The 24,813-nt window shown below is 49.4% G+C and overlaps 1 protein-coding gene across 3 annotated transcripts in view; it reads right to left on the reverse strand.

Moving 5' to 3' along the window:
- The window catches only part of IRAG2 (inositol 1,4,5-triphosphate receptor associated 2), a 2,448,326-nt gene that overhangs the window by 1,635,290 nt on the left and 788,223 nt on the right, over positions 1-24,813 (reverse strand). The gene's annotated exons all lie outside the window — the stretch shown is intronic.

The raw sequence follows: 24,813 nt of genomic DNA on the forward strand, positions 1-24,813 counted from the left end.
TCGTGTTAAGCAAGGGGGAAGATGTAATGTCTTCCATACATTCCTTAACGTCCTATTTCTAATGTTCTTGTTTGGGAAAGGAGATCTCGTCTCCTTTCTATTGTTGTGGTGGGTTGCATCCCACATGTTGATGTGGGTGGGGCGCCCGCCTGTGTGCCAGTTCGTGCCTGATTAATAAAGAGCTAAAAGCTTCATTACGTACCTCCACGTCTCATTGAATCTGGGCCTTTATTTGTCTAATGGTGATGCATGCAAGGTTAACCTCAACAAGAAAGATGGTGCAGTAGTGTAGGCCTTTCACAACAATCTTCTCAAGGCCAGATTAGCCTTTTGGTTCTTCATGCCACACTACTTCACGCAAATTGCTCAAATAGGTTTTTTTAAAAGTTAATGTAAAATGTGTTTTATATTCATTTATTTAGTACAATGCTAAAAAATAAAAAGGTGGTCAACAAACCCACCTATTCTGAATTAAATGTGTCTCCACCAAAAAAGAAATTCTCACAAGGAGCAATAACAAGTGCATTTTGTGCATGGACCCATTTTGCAGATCTTATGTTGCAATAAGCATGCATACCAGATTAGATACATTTTAGTGGGCCACGGACATGGACGAGGGAGAAGAAGATATTATTCAGACTAAAAGTGTGTCAACCTTAACGCAGAATTGCAATGCACCAGCATGATGCATGGCAAATTGTACAAGACTTGCGAGCGGTAAACGCAGTAGGTTTACTCCCGGTCACAATAGTCCCTAATCCAGCAAGCATATATATTCATACATCAGCCATATGTTTCGCAATGGTTTATTAATGGACGGAATTCTTTTCTATTGTATACATCCAGACAGCCAGTATTTGTTTGCCTTTACTCAGTCTGGGCTGCAGTACACATGGTGTTATGTCCCACAAAAGGTACATTAAGAGCCCAACCTTACCCAAAATGTTGAAACTATATTCAATTACCAGGAGGTTCAGGGCTAGTACAGTACTTGTACGATCTACTGATGGCATCACCACCCTAAAAGGCATAAAAGCAGGGAACATTAGTACTGTTAACCGCACTGGCCTAGAAAGGGCATAATCCATCCAAGCAAACGACAGTTGTGCAGAAAAAAAGTACACTATCAAGGACATTATATACTAGCAGGAATTCGAAGTAGGGCAGATTCATAAATAAAAGCCATTTTAAGAACATCAACTAGTCAAATTAGGTATAATTAGGTATTTTTTGGGAGCAACACAGCTCCATCACCAGTGAAGGAACAAGTTACTTACCTGTAACTGTTGTTCTCCAGCATGGGTCTGGCATGGAATGAATATTCCCCGTCGTCAGGCTGGGAGTCCTCGGTAAAGAAAAAATCAGTATCAGTTTCGTTTCTGATCTGTCTTTCTTAGTAGTAACCAGTCATACTGCCCCCAGCCAATGACTGCCCTCTCCCTAACCCCCTCCTCTGGCAGCCATCCTCAGATTTGGTAGCACGCCAAGTGTCAGTATGACCAAGTGAAGAGCCGCACAGGGTTAGGTGGGAGGGTTCGCATGTGAATCCATGCCAGACCCATGCTGGAGAACAACAGTTACAGGTAAGTAACTTGTTCCTTCTCCAGCATGGGGTCTGGCATGGATTCACATGCTCATGAATAAAATAATACATAGCAGTATACACATGCACAACCACGGGAGGTGGCAACAGGCTCAACATTAAGCAATACAACAACTCAACATTAAGCATCTCTTACCTCCTCACCAGGCTCACCCAAGCGAACAAGTTGCGCAGCACTGCTTGGCCGACCATGGAGTCCCGATCGACGCAGAAGAATCTTTTGAAGGTGTGCGTCGACCTCCACGTAGCAGCCCTGCAGAGGCACACCAGACAGGAACGCCGTGGTAGCAGCGATCGCTCTGGTCGAATGGGCTCTCGGACGGCCGGGCAGCGGTCGGTTTGCCAACCGGTGACAATGCATGATGCAGCCGGAGAGCCATCTGGAAATGGAAGTCTTCGAGAGAGCCTTCCCTTGATTCACAGACCCAAAGTTCACAACTAGGTGTGACGTCTTCCGAAAACTCTGTGCGGTCCACGTAGAACTTCAGCGCTCTAGCTACATCCAGCGAGTGCAAAGTCCTCTTGGCCGGCGTCGAAGGCGACGGGATGAAAACTGGTAACACCAAGGGCTCGTTGAGGTGGAAGTTCGACGGCACCTTGGGCATGAAGGAGGGGTGCGTCCTCAGCACTACCCTCATGTCATGAAAAGTCAAGTATGGAGGCTTGCAAGATGGGGCCTGAATCTCTCCCACTCGTCGTGCAGAGGCGATGGCCACGAGGAACGCTGTCTTCCATGACAGGAACTTCAAAGGCGCCGAATGCATAGGCTCGAATGGGGCTCCCATGAGCCTGGTCAGCACCACATTAAGCTCCCACGTCGGGGCACGGGCCCTCACCGGCGGGAATGATCAGAATAGTCCCTTCATAAATTCCTTTACCAGGGGATGAGGCCACAAGGACGCCCGTCCCATAGTCCTGGTATATCGGGAGATGGCAGCCAGATGTATTTTTATGGAGTCGTGAGCCAGTCCAGCTTTGGCCAGCGACAGTAGGTACGGTAGCACTTGAGGGGCCGTAATCCGCAGAGGGTTAATCTTCTGTGCACGGCACCAGACAGAGAACCTCTTCCATTTATGACCGTAGCACTTGAGAGTTGAGGACACCCTGGCCTTTGCAAGAACCTCTCTGCAATCAGCCGGGATATCGTACCCTCCAAACTGGCTCATGAGGCGGAGCAGCAACGGCAATAGAGGGAACGCGTATAGAAACAGGCCGTCCCAAGGGAACGAGAAAGCATCGCCCATGCTCCTCGACTGTGGGAACCTGCTGGCGAACCTCTGGCACTTACAGGTCGAACAGGTCGATCTGGGGTTTGCCCCATCGTTGGAAGAGTCGATCCACTTGATCCTGGCGCAGTTCCCACTCGTGGCATGAGCGCAGCTCCCTGCTGAGTGAGTCGGCTATGGTGTTTTTTATTCCTGACGGGTAGAAGGGAACCAGAAACATCCCCTGGGCGACAGCCCAGTGCCACATATCCTGGGCCTCCTTGGATAGGGATGGGGATCTGGTGCCCCCCTGCTTCCGTATGTAGAACATCGTGGTGGTGTTGTCGGTGAAGATCCTCACCACTTTGTCCTTGAGGGACGTGAGGAACGACTTGAGCGCCCAGAACACTGCATGGAGCTCCAAGATGTTGATGTGAAGAGACCTCTCCTCCGGGAGCCAAAGGCCTCTTGCGTGTAGATCTCCGGTGTGGGCCCAACCCTCCAGAGAGGCGTCCGTAGACACCGTCTCCTGAAACGCCGGGGTTTGAAAGTCCGTGCCCGTCGTGAGGTGAGCCCGGGTGCCCCACCATAGGATCGCCCGACGGAACTCCTCGTCGAGGGGGATCCTGTCCTCGAAGCAGCCCCCCGCCTGAAACCAGCGGGCGTCGAGGAACTTCTATAGCGGACGCATCTGAAGTCTGCAAAGGGGTACAAGGTAGATGCATGAAGACATCATCCCGAGAAGGGACTTGATGGACCTCACCTTGGCCACGTCAGTGGCTAACAGGCGCCGTACCTTGCCCAGGGTGGTCTTGGTCCTCTCCTCTGAAGGGGAGGCCAATTGCTCTACTGTATCGAGCTTCGCCCCCGAAAACAGTGCTACATGCGATGGAACCAGGTGGGATTTGGGGTAGTCGATGGAGAACCCCAGCTCTGTGAGCAACCGGACGGTCCTCGCTGTATGATCGACGGCGAGTTCCCTTGACCTTGCCCGGATTAGCCAGTCGTCCAGGTAGCGGTAGACGTGGATCCCCTGCAAGCGCAGCCGTGCCGCCACTGGTGCCAGGCACTTGGTGAAAACCCTGGGTGCCGACTTTAGTCCGAACGGTAGGGCTCTGAATTGGTAGTGGCGTCCTTGAACCACGAACCTGAGGACCTTCCTGTGCCTTTTTAGAATGGGGATGTGGAAGTAAGCATCCTCCAGGTCCAATGACGATAGGAAGTCGCCTTCCTCCAGCTGTCCCAGCATGTGCTGGAGGGTGACCATCCTGAATTTCAGAGCCTTTATGTATTTGTTTAACCGACACAGGTCTAGGATGAGGCGCCAACCGCCTGTCTTCTTTCTTACGAGGAAGTACCTTGAGTATACTCCGGAGCCCCGGAGCCTCCTGGGGACGAGCTCGATGGCACCTTTCTTAAGCATCGCCTTTACCTCCAACAGCAGTTGAGGGACGTGATTCTCCTTCCTGGCCACGGGAGGAATGCAAGGGCACTTCTTTTGGAATTCCAGCGAGTGCCCGTTGGCCAGGGTGTCCAACACCCAACGATCGGTGGAGATGGACTCCCACACCCTGATGAACTTCGTCAGCCGGCCTCCCACTGGGGTGCTTCGGTGGGGGTCCACCAACCCGGCCGGGTCAGTCTTGCTTGGAAGCGACCTTGCCGCCGACGGCGGGAACCCCCTTGCTTGCCGCGACCTCTGTAGGCCTCCTGGGAAGAGGAGCGGGCCGCCTGGCAGTAGGTGGAGGAGCCACCGCTGGATCCTTTGGAGGCACCCTGTCTGCCTCCAGGGCTCCGAAAGGGCTGTCGCTGCTGAAGCACCCCTAGGGCCCTGGGCCTTCTCCGAGTCGGTCTTGATGGCCTGCAGAGACTCATCCACCACCTTACCAAAGAGGTTGTTGCCGTCCAACGACATGTCCAACACTCTGGTCTGGACGTCCTGGCGAAAGTCTGTTGCCTTGAGCCATCCTCGTCATCGGGGGCAAACTCTGTTGCCCAGTTGGCGAAATCCGGTATCGGCAATGTCCATTGCCACCATAATGGCATGATCCGACGCCGCCTCGCCCTCCTGCAGAATTTCTAGGGCCTCCGCCCTTTTGTCAGCAGGCAGGAAATCTAGCAGGGGAGCTATCTCGAACCAGAACTCCCTCTCGTAGCGGGCCACGATCGGCAAGGCATTGGCCGCCTTAATCGTCGTCGCCGACGAGATGACTTGTCCCATAGAGTCCAACTTCTTAACCTCGCTGTCCGGCGGGGAAGTGGAAGTTGAAGCCGCCGCGCCCGCTGCCTTCTTCTTAGCCGCTGCCGAGACGACCGAGTCCGGCATGGGCTGGGCCCTGAGGCACAAGGGGGCGGCATCGGGGACTCAGTACTTCTTCTCGTACCTGTCCCTCTTGGCGGGTGTCGTGGCAGGGTTCTTGAGGACAGCAAGCCCCTCGTCCCAGATGTCGTCGAGTAAAGGCACAGCGAGGACCGTCTTCCTCTTAGACTCTCGTCGTTGGTACAGAAACCCCTCCTTTTTCTGTTCTTCATGGCAGAGCTCGGATGCCCTGGTTATCATGACGTGGAAAGAGCCAATCGCGTCGGCTGTGGACGCCTGTGGGGGAGCAGGGGATTGTGGGGGGGGGGGGGTGACGACGGGATGTCTGCTGTGTCATCGCCGCCGTCATCGTCCGTATCCGTCGCCGTATCCTCACCCGGCGAGGGGGATGAGGGGTCCACCGGTCTCGCAGGCACGAAGGGCGGAGCGGGGTGGACTCTCCTCCGCTTGTTCGGAGGGCTTCCCGACAGGCCTGGTTCTGGCTCCTCCGTTGGGGTGCGTGGTAATCTCGTCCTTATCTCGGTACATAAGGATTGGATTGCCAACAAAATGGCCGCCGAGCTATCCTGGGGCTCGGCAATGGCTGCGACGGACGAGATGGCCGCTCCACTGGGCCCTGTTCGTAGTCGCTATCTTCGATCACGTCAGCAGGGACCATCCCCTGGGATCGAACCTTCTCGAACCTCTCGTAGAGGTTTATGAACCTCTCGTTGAGGCCTATGGACCTTTCTTTGAGGCCCCTCTCGGTCTCCACCAGTTCCTCCTCAGAGGCTGATTCCGAGTCTGTAACGGCCACCGGCCCCCGCCCTCTTCTTCAGCCGGGGGCTTCACGGGGGTCTTAGCAATGGGCTGGAAAGAGGATTCCCTCCACGGTGGCAGGAATACTCTGGGCCCAGAGGCCGTTTCCATTGGCGTAGTCTCAGCCGGCTCCGCCAGGTTCGCAGCGACCACTTCGGTAGAGGCCTTAGCCGGGTGGATCAAGGCCCTCACCACCTTAGGTGCGTCCTGGGCCTACGCCTTGGGGGGAGGGTCAACACCTCACTCCGCCTTCGAGATCGACCGGGTCCGCTCCAGCGGCCTACCCGGGTTCTCGGACTTCCTCTTCCCAGAACCAGAGCGCTGGCTCGTGGTCGAACGTGCTGGGGAAGTAGCGCCCTGCTTGGCAACCGAAGAGCTCGACATTTCGGCGCTCCCAGAGCCCGCGGACTCACGGTGCTTGGCGTTCTGTTGGGCCCCCATCGCCAGGGCGCCCTCAAAGGACTTAGAAGCCTGCTCAGACGACTTCTTCGCCTTCTTACTTGCTGTGCCCCTCTCCAGCCAGGTGGCGAGGTGGGAACGATGATCTTGTTTGGTCCGTTCCGAAAGGTTCTTGCAGAATGAACAGTCCTTCACGTGCGTCTTGTCCCCATGGAGGCAGTAGAGACATCGCAAATTGCTCGTCCTCCTTGAAAACGTGATATAATCCGCATCCAGGGCAGTTCCTGAACAGCTTGGATCCGGGCGTCGAGCTCCCTTTGTCCTGGGCCACATCCGTTGAGGTAGGCCGCAGATCTTCCGGAATCCTCCAAGAAGTGTAAACTCGACAAAAACTTCACCCTTGAAGGGCGTAGAAGAATTCCGAAACGGGTCCCCGTTATCGGAAGTAGAAACAGTGGAGCTTGAGGCTCGATTAAACCGAAAAAATGAGAATTTTTCCTGAAAAAACATGAAAACGCAGTTAAAAAAAAACGAGAGCTAAACACGAGGACTCCCAACACTTGAGCGTGCAGTAAAAATGTGAGGATGGCTGCCAGAGGCGGGGCTTAGGAAGAGGGCAGTCATTGGCTGGGGGCAGTATGACCCAGAGATCAGTGATTGGTTACTACTAAGAAAGACCGATCAGAAACGAAAACGATACTGATTTTCTCTTTACCAGCCTGATGACGGGGAATATTCATGAGCATGTGAATCCATGCCAGACCCCATGCTGGAGAAAAACAAGTTACTTTCTTACCTGGTAACGTTCTTTCGATGGGATGGTCCGACGACGTATTCCATATCTATGACATGTAATCACCACAGCTGTGCTGCTTCGGAAACTTTTTTCGGCGTCTGCGTCCTGCGTCGATGAAGTCGATGCGCCGTCGTCAAGGACCTCCTCCGACGTCTGACATCATCCGATGTGATAAGTAGGACGCACGACGCCCGTAGCCTCAGTTGTAGTTTTTTCCCCCAGAACGTGTGACATTAGTCAACTGCCAGTCAGACACAAAGCCTTGCGGAACGTAAGCTGCAATCGCAAAAGAATTTCTGCAGCGGGGAAGGCAGGGCGGGAGCGATATGGAATACGTCGTCGGACCATCCCATCGAAAGAACGTTACCAGGTAAGAAAGTAACTTGTTCTTCGAGGGGATTGGGTCCTCCGACGTATTCCATATCTATGACAGACTCCCGAAGCAGTACCAGAGCAAGGAGGAGGGAAAGAATTTAGAATCAAAATTTAGAATAGCCAATCAAATAGCAGAGCAAAGGACCGCCTTGCCAAAGGCCAGATCCTGTCCTCGGATGGAATCGAGGGAATAGTGACGTACAAATGTATGTACTGAAGCCCAGGTGGCTGCATCACAGATGTTGCGAATAGGAACACCCCTCTGCAGGGCAGTAGATGCAGCCAAACCCCTGGTAGAATGGGCCCGCAAGCCAGCCGGTGGGTCCTTACCCGCCAAGCGGTAACACTCCGAGATCGAGATGGCCAAAATAATCCAGCGAGACAGTCTGTTTTGTCACAGCTTGCCCCAAACGCTTTCCAGCGTAACCAATAAAGAGTTGATCGTCCACTCTGACCCGGGACATGCGTGAAACATAAAAGCTTAAAGCTCTCCTAGGATCAAGCCTATGGAGCCTCTCCTCTTCCTTACCAGGATGCGGAGGAGGATAGAATGCCGGAAGAACAACCTTCTGGGCCAAATGAAATTCCGTCACTACCTTCGGAAGAAAAGAAGGAGGAACTCTAAGGACAACCCTGTCCTTGTGAAATACATTGAAGGGTGGCTTAACTGAAAGTGCCTGTAACTCACTCACTCTGCGAGCGGAAGTAATCGCAACTAAAAACACCGTTTTCAGAGTTAACAGCCTCAAAGGGCAAGAATGTAAAGGCTCAAACGGAGCACCCATAAGAAACTTAAGAACAAGGTTTAAATCCCAACCGGGCACCAGGAAAGGTGACGGAGGGAACACATTAGTGAGCCCTTTCAGAAACTGTGAAATTAAAGGGATTTTAAAGTAAGAACATTCTTCAGACGAGCGCTTAAAGATGGACAGCGCCGCCAGGTAACCTTTAATGGTACCCACTTGCAAGCCCCTGTGGGCCAAAGAAAGTAAAAAGGACAGAACCATGGGGATGTCACATGCAAAAGGATTCACATTCTGAACTCTGCACCAGTCGCAGAACTTACGCCAACGGCAACGGTACAGAGACTTTGTTGCTGGCCTTCGGGCCGAAAGCAACCCCTACATCACGTCTTCAGGGAGGTCCCAATCCTTATACCTCAACCTTTCAGAAGCCAAGCGTGAAGGTTGAGGGATCTGACCTCTGGATGGAGAACCTGACCCCCCTCCCGTGAGAGCAGATCGTCTCGGTAGGGAAGACGACGTGGAGGGCAGATGGACAAGTCGAGAAGGTCCGGGTACCACGTCCTCCGAGCCCACGCCAGGGCAATGAGGATCATCCGGGAACCGAAATTCCGTAACCTCCGCAGCACTTGCGGGATGACGGAGACTGGAGGAAACGCGTACAGCAGCGGGAATGACCACTCCACCACAAACGCGTCTCCTAAGGCTCCTTTTGGAGGAAATTCCTGCAAGCAAAACCTTTCGCACTTCCGGTTGACACTGGAGGCGAAGAGATCCACTTGAGGGGTCCCCCAAAGGGTGAAGATCTCCAGGAGAATCTCCTGAGCCAACTCCCACTCGTGAGAGATCGCGCTCTGCCTGCTCAAAGCGTCCACCGTCACATTTTCGTCTCCAGCCAGATGAACTGCCGAGATCGAAACTTCCTGCTGGATGGCCCAGAACTCGAGCTGCATCGCCTCCCTGCACAGAGGAAGTGACCCTGCCCCCCCTTTTTGTTGAGGTAGTGCATGTCCACTGTGTTGTCCGTCAGGATCAGGACACTCTTTCCTCGCACAGTCGGCAGAAAAGCCTTCAGGGCTAGCCTGACGGCCCTCAGCTCCAACAGATTGATATGGAGTCTGGACTCCGACGGAGACCAACGACCGCTGACTGTCAGCCCGTTGGCATGAGCTCCCCATCCCGTGAGGGATGCATCCGTCACGATCGTCACCTCCGGCCAGGGAAGCCAAAATGGAGCCCCCTTCATCAAGTTGCCTTCAACGGCCCACCACAGAAGGTCCCGGGAGACCGAGGGCGGCACCTGAACAGGGTCCGACATCCTGCAGCAGGACTGCGACCATTGCGTCTTGAGTGCCCACTGCAAAGATCTCATCTGCAGGCGAGCCTCTGGCATCAGAAGAATGCAGGATGCCATGAGGCCGAGCAACCTCAAGAACTCGGACGCTGGGAGCGTCTGGGCATGCTGAAACTTGTGTACCATCTGCTGAATGTGAAGAGCCCTCACCTGGGGAGGAAAACACTGCCCCAGGGAAGTGTCGAGCACTGCTCCGATGTACTGGAGCCGCTGTGTTGGCGTCAAATGGTACTTCTTTAAATTGAGGGAGAAGCCCAGCCTGTGAAGGGAGTGGCAGGTGACGGACAGATGATCCAGGACTTGCTCGGGAGAGCTCCCCCTGATCAACCAATCGTCCAGGTAGGGGTAGACGTGAATCCCCCCTTGCCTGAGATGCGCTGCCACCACCACCATGAGCTTGGTGAAAACCCTCGGGGCGGAGGTCAATCCGAACGGCAGGACCCGAAACTGAAAGTGCGAGTCGCCAACCGCGAACCTCAGGTACTTCTTGTGCTTGGGATGGATCGGCACATGGAAGTAAGCATCCTTGAGGTCGAGTGACACCAACCAGTCCTGAAGCTGGAGGGCCTGGAGGACTTGAGAGAGAGTAACCATCTTTAACTTGTCCTTCCTGAGGAGTTTGTTCAAACCGCGCAAGTCCATGATGGGTCTCAATCCCCAGTCTTTCTTTGAAATCAAAAAATAAGGGGAATACCATCCCTTGTTCCTCTCCGCTACAGGCACCAGTTCTATGGCGCCTTTCTCAAGCAAGGCTTGAATTTCCTGCGCAAGGAGCGGATCCGTACTCTGCAAAGAGAGGTTCCCCGGTGGATTGTCGCGAGGCCTGTGCCGAAAGGGAAGACAGTAGCCGTGGCTTATGATCTCCAGAACCCACACATCTGAAGTAATGGCTTGCCACTCTACAAGATGCTGCGCCAGCCTTCCCCCAACCGGCGAACCATGGGACATGGCCTCATGGCTGAGTGGGAGCGGCTGCGGCGTTACCTCAGGGCAAAGAGGCAACTGCCCGAGCGGCCTTGGCACCACGGGTACCCTGTCGTCCACCTCTGGTACCCCTGCGTTGGCCTCTTTGACTGCCAGCTCCTCTCGCTTTACTGAAGGACGAGTAATAGCGAAAGGAACCACCCCTCCACTGCTGTCCCCTAGGACGAAAAGGCGGAGGTTGGCGAACTGCAGCGCCCAACGACTTCGCTGCAGCTTTTGAGGTCTGCAACCTCTCAAGGCTCTCGTCAGCCTTGCTGCCAAAAAGGTGTTCACCGTCAAAGGGCATGTTGAGGAGCCGGGACTGCCAATCAGGAGCAAACCCCGACTTCCGCAACCACGCAAACCTGTGTATCACGGTGCTCGCCGCCATGGACCTACTGACGCATTCAGCTAAGTCCAAACCCGACTGAACGGACTCACACATGGCATCCTTACCATCCTGGACCATAGCAAGGAAACCATCCCGTTCGTCCCCTTCGGGAATATGTTCAGCCGCTAACGCAACACAGTTCCACAGAGCGTGTGTGAAACGAGACAAGGCACAAATGGAGTTGGCCGCCTGAAGCGCCATACCACCAGAAGAAAACACTTTCTTCGCCCAGCCATCAAAACGTTTGTCGTCCCTATCAGGAGGGATGGTAGGGTACGACGCCTGCTTTGCCGGGGCCGTGGCCGCCTGCACCACCAAACTCTCCGGAGTGGGGTGCCTGGTCAAGTAGCAGGGGTCGCTACTGGCTGGACGGTATTTTCGCGACAAGGATCTGCCCACCGCCGGGAGACTCTCCGGAGCAGTCCAAGCCGCCGCCACCCTTCTCTGTAAAGCCATATGGAACGGCAGTACCGGGTCAGTTGCGGGGCCAACATCAAGGATGTCCGTTAGATCATCCTACACAAACTCCCCTGGGGGAGCAGACATCCCAAGTACTCAGAAACCCTAGCCATAAGGTGCCGGTACGAGGAATCTGCATGAGAGCCAGGCTCAGGCCTACAAAACTCCACCTCCGGAGAGGTGTCCAGTCCACTGGCATCATGCAGTGACTGCATCAAATCGTCAAACTGACTATGGCCCGAGACAATTTCATCTGGAACCTGACTAGGAACCAGGCCATCAGAATCCTCATCCGCCTCTGAAATATATTCCAGAGAGTGCTTGCTCTTAACCAGAGCCTTCCTAGGGGGTTCCCCCGTGCCACGGGGTACCTCCGACACGAAAGGTGTCTATGGCGTCGAGCGAATAGCGCCGGCTTCGAGAGAACAGGCATCAGCGCCGAGAGGATCGGCGTCGAGGAAATCGGCGTCAACGTCAGATGCAGCGCCGCCAGCATCGGCGGCGTCGACACAGCCCTCGAAGCCGGAGCCCCGAGCGTGTCCTTCGACGACCTGAGCGTCGACGGCTTCGACGACTTACTCGGAGCCGGAGCCTCGAGAAAGCCTGTCGACGCCCTCGACGCCTCAGACGTCGATGTCTTCCTCGAAGACCTCACAGGTGCACACGGTTTCAAACGCGTCGAGGACCGGGACCTGGAACGGGTACGTCGAGAACGAGTCTACTTGTCCGAACGGGACCTCTCCCGTGACTCGTGCCAACCACTCTTGCGAGCAGTGTCTCTCGACCTCTCACGACCGACCCCACTCGGGGGCGCGGACGGCTTAGTACCCTGCGACTCAAGAATCGCCAGCATTTTCTTCCCGAAGGAAGCCCATTCCTCCGGCGTAGCACGGCTGGTGGGGTAAGCGACGTGCCGGGCAGAGTCCTCCGAAGAGGACCTGGAAGACTACCGGTGTCGGCGCTTCCGAGAATGCCTTGAAGAGGCTGAGGAGTGGCGAGACCGACTCCTAGAAGGAGACCCACGAGACTTCCGACGATGACGCAGAGAGTCACCCCTCGAATCATCCGTTGAAAGCCGCGCAGACTTCGACTTCCGGGGCTTGGACACCCGACCTACCGACAACTTCTTCTTACTCGCGTAAGGCTTTGGACGTGAGCGACTGGCAGTCGATACAGTCATCTGTGTCGAGGGCCTCCCCGAGGCACCAGAGGCAGGCGTCGTGCAAGTCCGTCACCGACATCTTGGACCCACACTCCCCGCACTTCTTGAAGCCCGGACGCGGGGTCGAAGACAAAGTAGAAGACATCTTCACACAAAGGATTTTCACAAAAACGACCAGGTTCGAAGAACCGAGAAGAACAGAACTCCAAAGAGTCGAGGCGTTAACCGAGATGCACGAAGCAACACGTTTGCGGAAAAAACGGAACTGAGGCTACGGGCGTCGTGCGTCGAGGAGGTCCTCGACGATGGCGCATCGACGTCATCGACGCAGGAGCCGAAAAAGGTTTCCGAAGCAGCACAGCTGTGGTGATTACATGTCATAGATATGGAATACGTCGGAGGACCCAATCCCCTCGAATATGAAGTCACTCAAAACAATGATTCTTCAATATTTTTCTTTTGTTCATACATAATTTTCCATCTGTGCAACAGACTAATAAGGTAAGCCAATATGTGAGCATGTGTAGTATAACACAAAGTCACAGAATCACAGTCTCCAGGATGGTCCAAGGATTTTTATTACAAATGTCTGGGCTAATCTGTATCCCCTCCTGCCTAATGGCTGCCCTTGCTTGGAAGGGCCTCCTTACTTGGAGGCAATGCAAAACATGTTTGATGCTATTGGAAAAGACCCCAAGATGATAGCTCATGTGGCTGGCAAATTAAGGCACGATACATTATTTGCCAGATGCAATAAGGTCAAGCAAAAGGAGTGTGCCAAATAACATGCCAATGAGAGTTCATGTGACCTTCAATGAAGTAATTCCGGGTCAGAAGAACATGCCTCATTTTTAGTCAGGAGAATAGTGTAGGTAGGAGCATGATGATCAGAATTCTGGTACCATTGCATACCATCAACATTACCCGGAACAGAGCATTGACCATATTTACTCAAAATCAGACCACAGATAAGCGGCATACTAGTAACTTGCATTCCCTAAAGACAGTCAACTATGCTCAACAACAAAATAAGCAAAAATACATCCAACACAAAAAGTAGGAAAGGATCAACTATCAGGAGCCTAGCCCTTCATCCACCCATTAAGTTGTGCTGATATTTTCCAATCCCTGCAGGTCAGAGCAGTGGTGAAGGAAGGAGCTCCAATATTATTTCCTAATCTCAAGAGAAACCTTAAAGCTAAAGAACATATTTTAATAAGCTTGCCGTATGCAGTGGACATAAGTTTGTTCTAGATTTAAAATAGATTTCCACTCATCTGAAAATTATCTCTATTGATAAGAGCAAATGACCTTTTTACACCCTGAAAAATCATCCGACTCCAGATATGGGGCAAAATCTGCACTCGGCTTGTAACCTGGTCATAGGCTACAGAGAACGCCGAGTCATTTAACTTCCTATTATTTTTCGCCGGCCCTTCCTCAACCCAGCTTAGATTAGGTGCCTTTTGGAGCCCCTTTGAAGCTAATCGCATAGATTTGCCTTTTCAGTTAATAGCATCACTGCTCGAAGTATAGCAAATGGAGTAACTTCTCCCATAACAAAAGAGTAACTTCTGCAATTCATGGTTATCTGTTGAACAAGATGGATGTGGGTACTAGAGGTACTAAAAACAGAATGAATTATATTGAAAAAAAAAACAGCAGCAGAGCATAGAAAGAAACAGAAATTGCTGTTTCCGAAAATGTTACTTGAGTGTTCTGTCCTTTAATACAAACAACCAACACATTTCCCTCACTGGACTGCTGAAACATCAGACTTGAATTTTTCTTTTTTTAAGTGGCTCATTTGTCCTTCACCCAAACAAATGTTCTCTTTGCACTCAGCCCAATGCTGGGCTACAATACTAGTTGATGGGGCTCAGTAAAAAGTGAGGCGAGCTCCTTTGGGGATTGCAGCAATAAAACTCACTGGGATATTTACATAGCCACAATAATTTCCATGCAATAGAGAATGCATGAACCTGCAGCATACACACAAGTATTTTGAAGTGGAAACAAGATGGTTTGCAACATCCCTTTACCCTGATATCGTTAGGTAGGATTATACAAATGCTCAATGAAACCATTCATTCACAGGAGAGAGTTACCATAGAATTAAAGTTACTCAATGGATCTCTGAACACTTGGAAAGGATTTAGACTGCGTGAAAAGCGAATGTCTAAATATTTGTTGCGGAAATGCTACTTTATGAGTAGTGCCAGGAATACTCCATGAGCATAATCCTTTGCAGGCAATTTTGCTCTCCCCTTATAGGGTTATCTTAGTAAGGCGAAAGTAGAACTGACGAAGCATGACATTTTTCTACCCAACATCCTTCAAGGGCACATTAATATTTGAGTTTTATCATGCATTAACTATCCGGTAACCTCGTCAAAGCACCGGAGGGTAAACAAAACAGGACAATGGGTACAATGCAGAGGTGTGACCGTTGTACATGTCAGGATTTGCACAGGGCTCCTTTTGTAGATTTGGGAACTGCTAAAACAGGAAAGCGCATACAGCCGGGAGAGAGAACAAGACAAGATAAATAAGAACAATTACTTAGGAAGAAAAGTTAGATGCGAATGGTGAACAAGTAGGGATGGGACCCATATACTGAACAAACAATGTGGAATCCCACTATGGTGTACGCAGGTTGCACTTGAGAGTGCCTACGAAAATAAGGGAAAGCTCAATGCCTCTGTGCAAGTTACTCTAACAAGCAATCACCCTGCAACCTCATGGAAAGGGAGCAGCAAGAGTGGTTCCTGTGTCTGGATCCTAAGGCACAAACAAGGGATGTACTTACACGAGACAAGCGTAGGTGGGTCCTGCCAGAACATACAATGGATGCCTTCTGTGGGAACAGCAATCGCTCACTGTGAAATGAAATACAGTATTGACTGCAGGTAAAGTGGAACAAAGCAAAGGGCACAGATTGCCACCTCAGTTTAGGAGACAATCTCTGTGCCCAGAGGCAGAGGTGAAAACACATACAAGGCATCGAAACCCCAACACGGGAAGCAAGAATTCTGCAGGAAGTAGCAAGAGAGGAACCTGTAGCAATGTACAAGAACAATGTAGCTGTAGCTTGAGGCCAACACATGGTGATGTATAGGAAGGGACTTGAATAAGATAACTCTTGCAAGGGACTGGAACAAGGTTACTGAAGCACACTAAAACTGGACTCAAAACACACCACCTACAGACAGCAGAGACATGGGACGCAAGACAAGAACTAAGCGGAAATATACAAAAGGAAGCACGAGAAAATTGTATGACTTAACAGGGTATGGCTTGAGACTATAAAGACAGAACAGGAAGCAAGGAAGGAGACTGAAGGGAAGCAGCACAAGTAAAGAGTCTGGAAGCTTCAAGGACAACACAACAAACTGGAGCTTGGAGCTGCAGGACAGCCGCACAAAGAAAAGGGGAAAACACTAGCAGCAGGCACAGCAGAAAGAACAGAGCCTGCAAGGCAGGGCTGTGGAAATTGGAGCAAGGCAACATAGGAGCAAGTAGGGCCATGTAACGGGTAAAACACAAGCAGACAGGACAGCAAAGCAGAGAGATTCCAAATGGGTCCCAGATGCACGAGGTTAAGAGCTCAATACATTAATAGGAAGGTTTAGGGCATGGCAGCTAATGAGCATTGCTTGCAGGGAGGAAGGCGGGATTTAGTTGCGTCATGGGGCTGCACACAAGCAGTTATAGGTGTGGTTAATGGAAATCCCTGGATTGGGCTTTAGGAGAGGAGGCAGTGCTGACAAACTCCATGAGTTTTTGTATAGAAACAAAAGCATAGTAATTGCCATGTATTTTTGAGTGTAGAGTCCACTGAAAAGCACGTTCCTTCTGTTCAAGAACGAAACAGAGTGGGTCCAAGAGTTTCTGGATTAGGCTGTTGGGTTTTCCAGGTATCTCGGAAGTGCAAAATGGGAGTTGTAGTCAATGTTCCTGAAAATACAGATTTTTGCGAGGAGATGTTGAATGATGATTCGAGGTCATGTCTGTTGATAGTTGCCAATGTCCAGCAGGTCTACAAGATAGTTCCTCCCAGAGGCAGAAATGCAGAGACAGTACACGGAATCTGAAGCTTGGCATGGGGTTATACACCCAAGTATCGCGCTTAGTTACAGTCAGTTTCTGAGATGACCGTTGGGTACATGGTATCAGTGACTCTTGCCAAGGCACCATGAGTAAAACATTCTGGTGCTGGTGTGTTACTCAAAATACAGCAATCATAAAACAAGTGGACACATGTACAAGTCTGGTTCTGGTACCCATTTGCAGAGCCAAGATACACAGTTTAGAGGTGGTCAGGTAAAGGATAAATGCAGTCATAGGTTGGAAGCGCCAGTCATAATGGAAAAGTGGGGTAGAGTCAAGTATATGAGTCAAGGGTGGGAGGGAAGGTTATTTGATTTATGTATGCAGACATATCGAAGTTAGTTCTGTTCATGGAGCCAGATTTTCATATGCGTTTGAAGCTCGAGGGTATAGAGTCTTTTGTGGGGCTATTAAGGACACCCCTTGCATAGTGAGGTTATGTTAAAAGGGCTAGACCAGAATATTGAGACTAGTTACTATAATTTAGCTTTCCTAAAAGAGATAGCAAAGGTCAAGTAACTGCTGTGCCTGGTGCCTTATGAAAGCTTGAAAATAGTCTGAGCACTGTTGATACTCTTCCGAGAGGCATCCAGTTAGAAAAGGTTCAAGTACAAACGCATACAGCCTGGAGGGAAGACCGGCTACAATTGTGAATCCACTGCATGGAATGACATTTGCATGTGTGAAGATAAATGGAGCCCATAAGTACTCAACTAAAACATGGGATGCTGACAAACTGCACTGCTTCTTTCAAAGGTAGTGCATAAGATTCAATTGTAAGGAGAAATATTGTGCCAATAAAACAAGCAGACTGGGGGTGCGGTGGTGGGGGTCACCTCATGTAATGGACAACACCCAACGTAAGACATGGATGTTGCCACACATCTAGAACATAAATTACCGAATTGTAAGGCGAAAGTGTATTCAAAGCCCACAAGCTTGACTCTGCAGAATTGTACATTTACAATAGGAATGCTGAAAGCCCCAGTTAAAAATTAAACTTGCTGTAGTCATCACATTTTGTTAAAATAAACAGTGTCCTTGTTGCACTGAAACAATTACTGGAATCTACAAACAAGAAAAGCCGGTGAAGGGCAGGGCAGCATTGCATTTAATAAATAAAAACCTTGTGCCTGTACATGGTGGAACTGCATCTCTAAAAATGTGAAGAGACACAGTGTGTCTGAAATTTTCCGAAGAAAACAGTGCATTTCATTTTTTCAAAAGATAAAACTTGGTTTATGACATCGAGAATATATATTTAAAAGATAAAGGGAACTTCTTTATAAATGCATATAAAAGCTTAAGGTGATTTATAAGGATTTACAAGGATTGCTATATGCAATACTTTAAACACAGGCAATACCTAACTGTGTAAATACATAAGAAATCAATGGTTTTCGAATATGGTTTTAGCAAATGCATATTTTGCCGTTTTCTTGCTAACATGACTTGTTCAATTCAGCCTGCTTTGCAACACCATCCCTAGGGGTCGAGGCAAGTGGGACCTCACCAGGAGAGACTCCCCTTAGGGGACAATGACTGGTTCCTGTGAGGAACTCCCTGAAGCGGTGAAAACTAACCTTCATGGCGTTCTCCACAATACAGACTAAATAACATGACTGGGATGAAGAAACTCCTAGAAGAGGCCAATATCTGACAGGAAAGGAACATGCCCCTTTAAATTCAAACACCCAACCCACTGAGACGAGTATGGTAAATAACCTACAGTTGACGAAACCGTGAGGTGGAGAGAAAGCACAAACCAAAACGTCTCCAAGTGTAAAACACGCCAAGACCAGAGACTAAAACGCCAGAGTCACGGCGCCGGATGAGAAAACCACAGGGCAGGATCCCGAAGAAAGACTGGGATGCCAGAGCCACGGCATGACCCCAGAATGAGAAACCAGGAGACCATGAACCAGGAGGAGGGTGGTGGCAAGACCACGAAAGCCCTGTGGTGCTATTGTTGATACCACAGAGCATAGAAAGCAGCAGGGTGTCCGACCCCGCATGAGGAGAACCCGCTGACGAAGACCAGGCAGTGACAATCCAAGACTCGAGTGTCGGTCATCAAGGAACAAGGCTACCAAAGGCATTCTCCCTCACTAAAATAGTTAACGGGGAAAACGGCAATAACGGGAGGCCAAGAAGGGATCAGTATATCCTACAGACAACTCATCTCAGTATAAGTCACTAGTTAAATTTACACTTAAATCAAATTACCTTAAATTGTTGAGACACAAGAGAAAGAAGTAATAGTAAGGGAAACTAATCGTGGCTAACAATAACCTGTGACTAACAATACCCTGGGAAACTCAGAAAGCCACTAGACAACTTTTACAATATCAAAAGGAAAGAATATTTTGAGCACGTGTTTATAGAAACTAGACAATTGAACCAAGTGAAGAGTCACAAAGGCCAAAGCAAGCCGGGCTGTAATTGGCCAAGAGAGAAAGAGTATCTGAATAATAATGTATTCCCAAGATATGCCGGAGACAGCAACCAGGAATCCATAACTTCTAATAAAAGATCCCCAAAAGGGACTCCTAACGAGAAATGAAAACTCCAGATCACAGTCAAAGAGTTACAGAGAATAATCCAAGAAATCACGAGAAACTATTTGAGGATTACATATTGGTAAAGAAATCTACAGAGTGGTATAGAAGTATCCAAAGGAGAAGGAAGTCATTCTCCAAAATAAAGTTTGTTTTCATAGTGGTAGAGTCAGATAGGGTAGCATACTGTATCCTTTTGGACATTCACGACTGATGAACTAGCACATTAGTTAGAAACCTAGGCAGTGATCACGAATAGAGATGGGGTAAGTTAGGTCATACATATCATTTGAATACACCTCATGAATCATGGCCCCAAAGTGTCCGCACCCTTCTGCTGACTCGCCACAACCGGGAGACTTGCCTTGGCCCTTCAGAGTGGAACTATGTATTATCTGTTACCATGAAACACATCAGTTTCCCAGAAATACAAAAGACATCTGACTGGGCCCTTGAGTTAATGAGCCAGATCCCACCCATATAATAAAGTATTTCTAATTTTTACAATTCCAATAGAGGCTGAATTGTGGTGGCGGGGCGGATAAAGATCCGACTGTTCACATGATGAACCAGCCTGTGAAAATGTGGCCTAGCTTCAAAGGCAAATGGTCTAGATGCAGTTAAAGAGTCACCTTTGAACCTCGATTCCCCATAAAAAGCACCAGATGATCATCCTAACAGAAACTCAAACAAAGCTGTAATTTTGTGACAAGCATACAATGGGCTCTTTGAATCAACACTATTCATGCATCAAAAAAGGATGTTCTCATAAATGCATGACATAACCTAGAAACAAATTGAAAAAAAGGGGCAACGATCATGACATATTCCCGTATCACATGAAAGCAAATCTGAATTGCCTACTTTTTAAAATATCTTTAAAAATTATTCATATCAACTTCATAAGAAATATGGCACAGTGATGCCACATATGCAGACATTCATCTATGCTGGTGGATGCCAGAAATCCATATCAATGTGGCATGTTGCTATGATGAAATTTGGAATACAAATTATTGTGCTAAAAGTATTAAGAGAATACAGCCCCCATTTTTCTTTTCACATGCATATAATTATGATCAGCCTATGAAAAATGGGGTGTTATTAGTAAGACTCTTAGAGAATAAAGTAAACAAAAAGGAAAGATATGGCCAATTAAACATTGTGCTAATGAAGACAAAGCCCTGGAATATCACCCATAATAAAATGGGAAAGATACAGGCAATAGTGATCTCTCTCTGGAATCAAAATCTGCATAGCAGGGACAACACACCCGATCCTAGTAGTTGAACACTGAACCTGGCTATTACCTGGAGGAATTGGCAATATCCATGAAGAGACTTTTACCTGGAGCAGACCTTCTTTTCAAGAGGGAAGAAAGGATGACAGTTTCTTGAAAACTTCCTCCTGGCTTAAAGAACTATTCCACAATTAGTATAAAAATGGCCCCAAATGTAAATTTGATGCGTCCCATAGGATAATTGTCCTTCTCAGTACCTGAACTGGGAAGGAACTGGGAAAACATTTTCCACTAGGGGGCGCTCATTCCAAACAGAATATCTTGATATTTTTGTGTGAAATGCAACAGTACGTTCTCACTATATTTAAAGCAAAGTGAGATTTGAGTACTCGTAGAAAACCTAGCAGATGCTGATAAATTGACAGAATGAGAATACGATATTGTAGTTTGCTAGTGTGAGCTATATATCCTGCTTTTACTGTGCTAAAGCTGAGGGTGACTACATTTAAAGAAAGCAATGCTTTCTCTCGCCTGATGTGTACTGTGTAAAAACAGGGAACACTTCCCAGCACTGACAGTGCATCATTTTGTAAATGATAGATACAAGAAACTGAAACTTGTGGAATTCGCAGGCATAGTAAAACACTTTAGGCTTTGAATCTGTGGTCACGCTTTATAGCAAAAATAGAGAATTGGTTGATAATTTGTGACTTTTGAAAGTTATATTTAAAAGGTGAAGGGGAGCTGAAAGGGAGTTATCCCATTCTAGTTTCATTCCCATGGAAAATTAAACAAATTTAAATACATCCTCCCCTCTCTTGACATTGTATAATAGAGGGAAGGGCTGTGGGCCCTCACGAAGTGGGAATGCTACTCCTTGTATTAGAACATCAATAAAACATTTTCCTATATTGGGTGGGTGCACCAATTTCCTGTGAGTTCTAAATTGATAACCCTGTTTTCCTAACCCAAACCTCCAGAACTAGGTGAAACCAATTATAGCCTGCATTCAAATTGCATGCACATAGTAACCCTCTGCACCATATTTACATGGATGTGGGATTGATTCCTATTGAATAAAAATAACATGGATAGGCTTGCAATATTTCTCTGGTACCAATGAACAAGTTACTTCTTACCTGGTAACGTTCTTTTGACGGGATGTTCCTCCGACGTATTCCTTTTGTTTGATAATACGTTTCCAGCTTGCTGGCCTCGGAAATTTTTTCTGTAGAGGGCACGGCGCGTCGACGTCCGCCGAGTCGATGTCCTTAGACGGCCACTGTATCGGTGCCGACGTCACCATGCCCATAAATAGCCACGCGCTGCGTTCGTTGCTCAGTTCCGTTTTGTAGCATAAGAAAAGTCATGCCTGAATTGGTTATTGACCTTGAAGGAGCGTAAGCTGCAACCACAAGGGAAGTTATCACTGCGGGGATGGTTGGGAGGGGCGATAAGGAATACGTCGGAGGAACATCCCGTCGAAAGAACGTTACCAGGTAAGAAGTAACTTGTTCTTCGAAGGGATTGTGTCCTCCGACGTATTCCTTATCTTTGATAGACTCCCATAGCAGTGGCATGTAATTGGAGGTGAGAGTGTTATGTATCCCTTTAGGGATGGCCCGAATGTAATACGGCCTTGCCAAATCTGGTCTCTTGAGCAGTGGAGGAATCCAGATTGTAACATTTTGTGAATGTATGTGCGGAAGACCATGTGGCAGCCGCACATATGTCCCGGACCGGTACCCCTCTTTGGGAGAGCCGAAGAGGCTGCGATACCCCTGGTTGAATGAGCCCTGAGATTTTGGGGTGGCTCTTTCCCTGCTAGTCTAGAACATTCCAGGATGGCCAAAATAATCCACCTGGAGATGGTTTGTTTTGTTATGGGTAGTCCCAACTTGTGACCTGAGTATCCTACAAACAGTTGGTCCGTTTGCCTGATCCTAGCCATTCTGCTGATGTAAAAGCTGAGAGCTCGCCTAGGGTCCAGCCTATGTAGCCTTTCCTCTTTCCCCAGATGGGGAGGAGGGTAGAACGAAGGTAAGGTAATTTTCTGAGTAATATGAAATTCAGAAACCACCTTTGGGAGGAAATTGGGCTTCACCTGTAGGACAACTTTGTCCTTGTGGAAGATTGTATGTGGGGTTTTACAGGAGAGAGCTTGTAGCTCGCTCACCCTCCTAGCAGATGTTAGTGCTACCAATAGGACAGTTTTAAGCGTGAGAAATCTCAGCGCGCAAGAGAGAAGTGGTTCGAATGGAGTGCCCATTAAGAAGTTTAAGACTAAATTTAAGTCCCATAAGGGAACCTGGAATGGTTTTGAAGGGTAAACATTAGTTAGTCCCTTGAGAAATTGTACCACTAGAGGAAGTTTGAAATACAATGGTTCCAACGCAGTGCGCTTGAAGATAGAAAGCGTTGTGAGATAGCCTTTTACAGTGTCCACTTGAAGGCCTGAGTTTGCCAAGTAGAGTAGAAACGATAACACTGTTGGTGTACCACATGAAAAAGGGTCGATATTCTCTTCCCTACACCAGCTGCAAAATTTGTTCCAACGGCAGCGGTGTAAAGACTTTGTTGCCGGTCTTCTGGCCGAAAGCAACACCTCCATGACGTCATCAGGGAGATCCCAATCCTTGTACCTCAACCTTTCAGAAGCCAAGCGTGAAGGTTGAGGGTTCTGGTGTCTGGATGGAGAACCTGACCTCACTTCTGCGAGAGAAGATTCTCTTTGAGTGGAAGACGGATTGGAGGACAGATGGACATATCTAGAAGGAACGGGTACCACGTTCTCCTGGCCCAATCCGGGGCAATTAGGATCATGGTCTTCCGGAATCTTCTCAACCTCCTGATCATTTGAGGAATAACAGGGACTGGAGGGAACACGTAAAGCAGTGGAAACTCCCAGTCCACTACGAACGCATCTCCTAGAGCTCCTCTCGGGGGAAATTCCCTTGAACAGAACATATCGCACTTCTTGTTGTTGCATGTGGCGAACAGATCCACCTGAGGGGTTCCCCAAAGGGCAAAGATCTCTTGAAGGACTTCCTGAGCTAGCTCCCACTCGTGGGAGACTGTGCTCTGCCTGCTCAGAGCGTCCACTGTCAAGTTCTTCTCTCCGGCTAGGTGGACAGCCGATAGAGAGATTCCTTCTTGGATAGCCCAAAACCAGAGCTGCATCGCCTCTCTGCACAGTGGCAGTGATCCTACGCCTCCTCTTTTGTTGAGGTAGTGCATGGCCACCGTGTTGTCCATCATTATCAGGACATTTCTCCCCTGTACTGATGGCAGGAAAGCTTTCAGCGCTAGTCTGATCGCTCTCAGCTCTAATAGGTTGATGTGTAGTCTGGACTCTGATGGAGACCAACGACCGCTGATGGTCAAGTCGTTGGCATGGGCTCCGCACCCCGTGAGTGAGGCGTCTGCGACTACTGTTATCTCCGGCCATGGTTGACAAAACAGTTCTCCTTTCAAGAGGTTCTCTGGATAGGCCCACCATTGAAGGTCGCGGGCTACCTTGTCCGGAATCCAGAGGAGATCTGTCATTCCTCCTGAGAATTGCGACCACTGACTTCTCAGTGCCCACTGAAGAGATCTCATTCTCAGGCGAGCCTCTGCCACAAGGAAGCTGCAGGATGCCATGAGGCCTAGCAACCTCAAAAAGTCGAAGGCTGGGAGACGTTGGGCATTTTGAAACTTGTTGACCATCTGTAGAATATCCTGAGCCCTCACCTCTGGTGGCGAGGCTTTTCCCAGGGAAGTGTCCAGGACCGCTCCAATGAACTGGAGTCTCTGAGATGGTATCATCTGTGACTTCTTTAAATTGAGGGAGAAGCCCAGTCTGTGAAGGAAGTGGCAGACATAATCTAGCTGGGCCTGGGCCTGTTCCGAAGATACAGCCCTGATCAGCCAGTCGTCCAGGTAGGGGTAGACGTGGATCCCTTCCCTCCTAAGACTCGCCGCCACTACCGACATCAGCTTGGTGAAGACCCTCGGGGCGGAGGTCAGCCCAAATAGTAGAACTCGAAATTGATAATGAGTCTCGCCAATTGCGAACCTCAGGTATTTCCTGTGTTTGAGATGGATTGGCACATGGAAATAAGCATCCTGAAGGTCCAGAGATACCAGCCAGTCCTGGAGCTGGAGGGCCTGAAGGATCTGAGACAGCGTTACCATCTTGAACTTGTCCTTCCTGAGGAACTTGTTCAATTCTCGCAAGTCCAAGATGGGTCTCAGTCCTCCGTCCTTCTTTGGTATGAGAAAGTAGGGGGAGTACCAGCCCTTGTTCCTGTCGGCTACAGGTACCGGTTCTATGGCACCTTTCTCTAGCAGGTCTA

This window comes from Ambystoma mexicanum, chromosome 12 (genome assembly GCF_040938575.1).
Source record: "Ambystoma mexicanum isolate Mex_15411 chromosome 12, UKY_AmexF1_1, whole genome shotgun sequence".
Taxonomy (NCBI): domain Eukaryota; kingdom Metazoa; phylum Chordata; class Amphibia; order Caudata; family Ambystomatidae; genus Ambystoma; species Ambystoma mexicanum.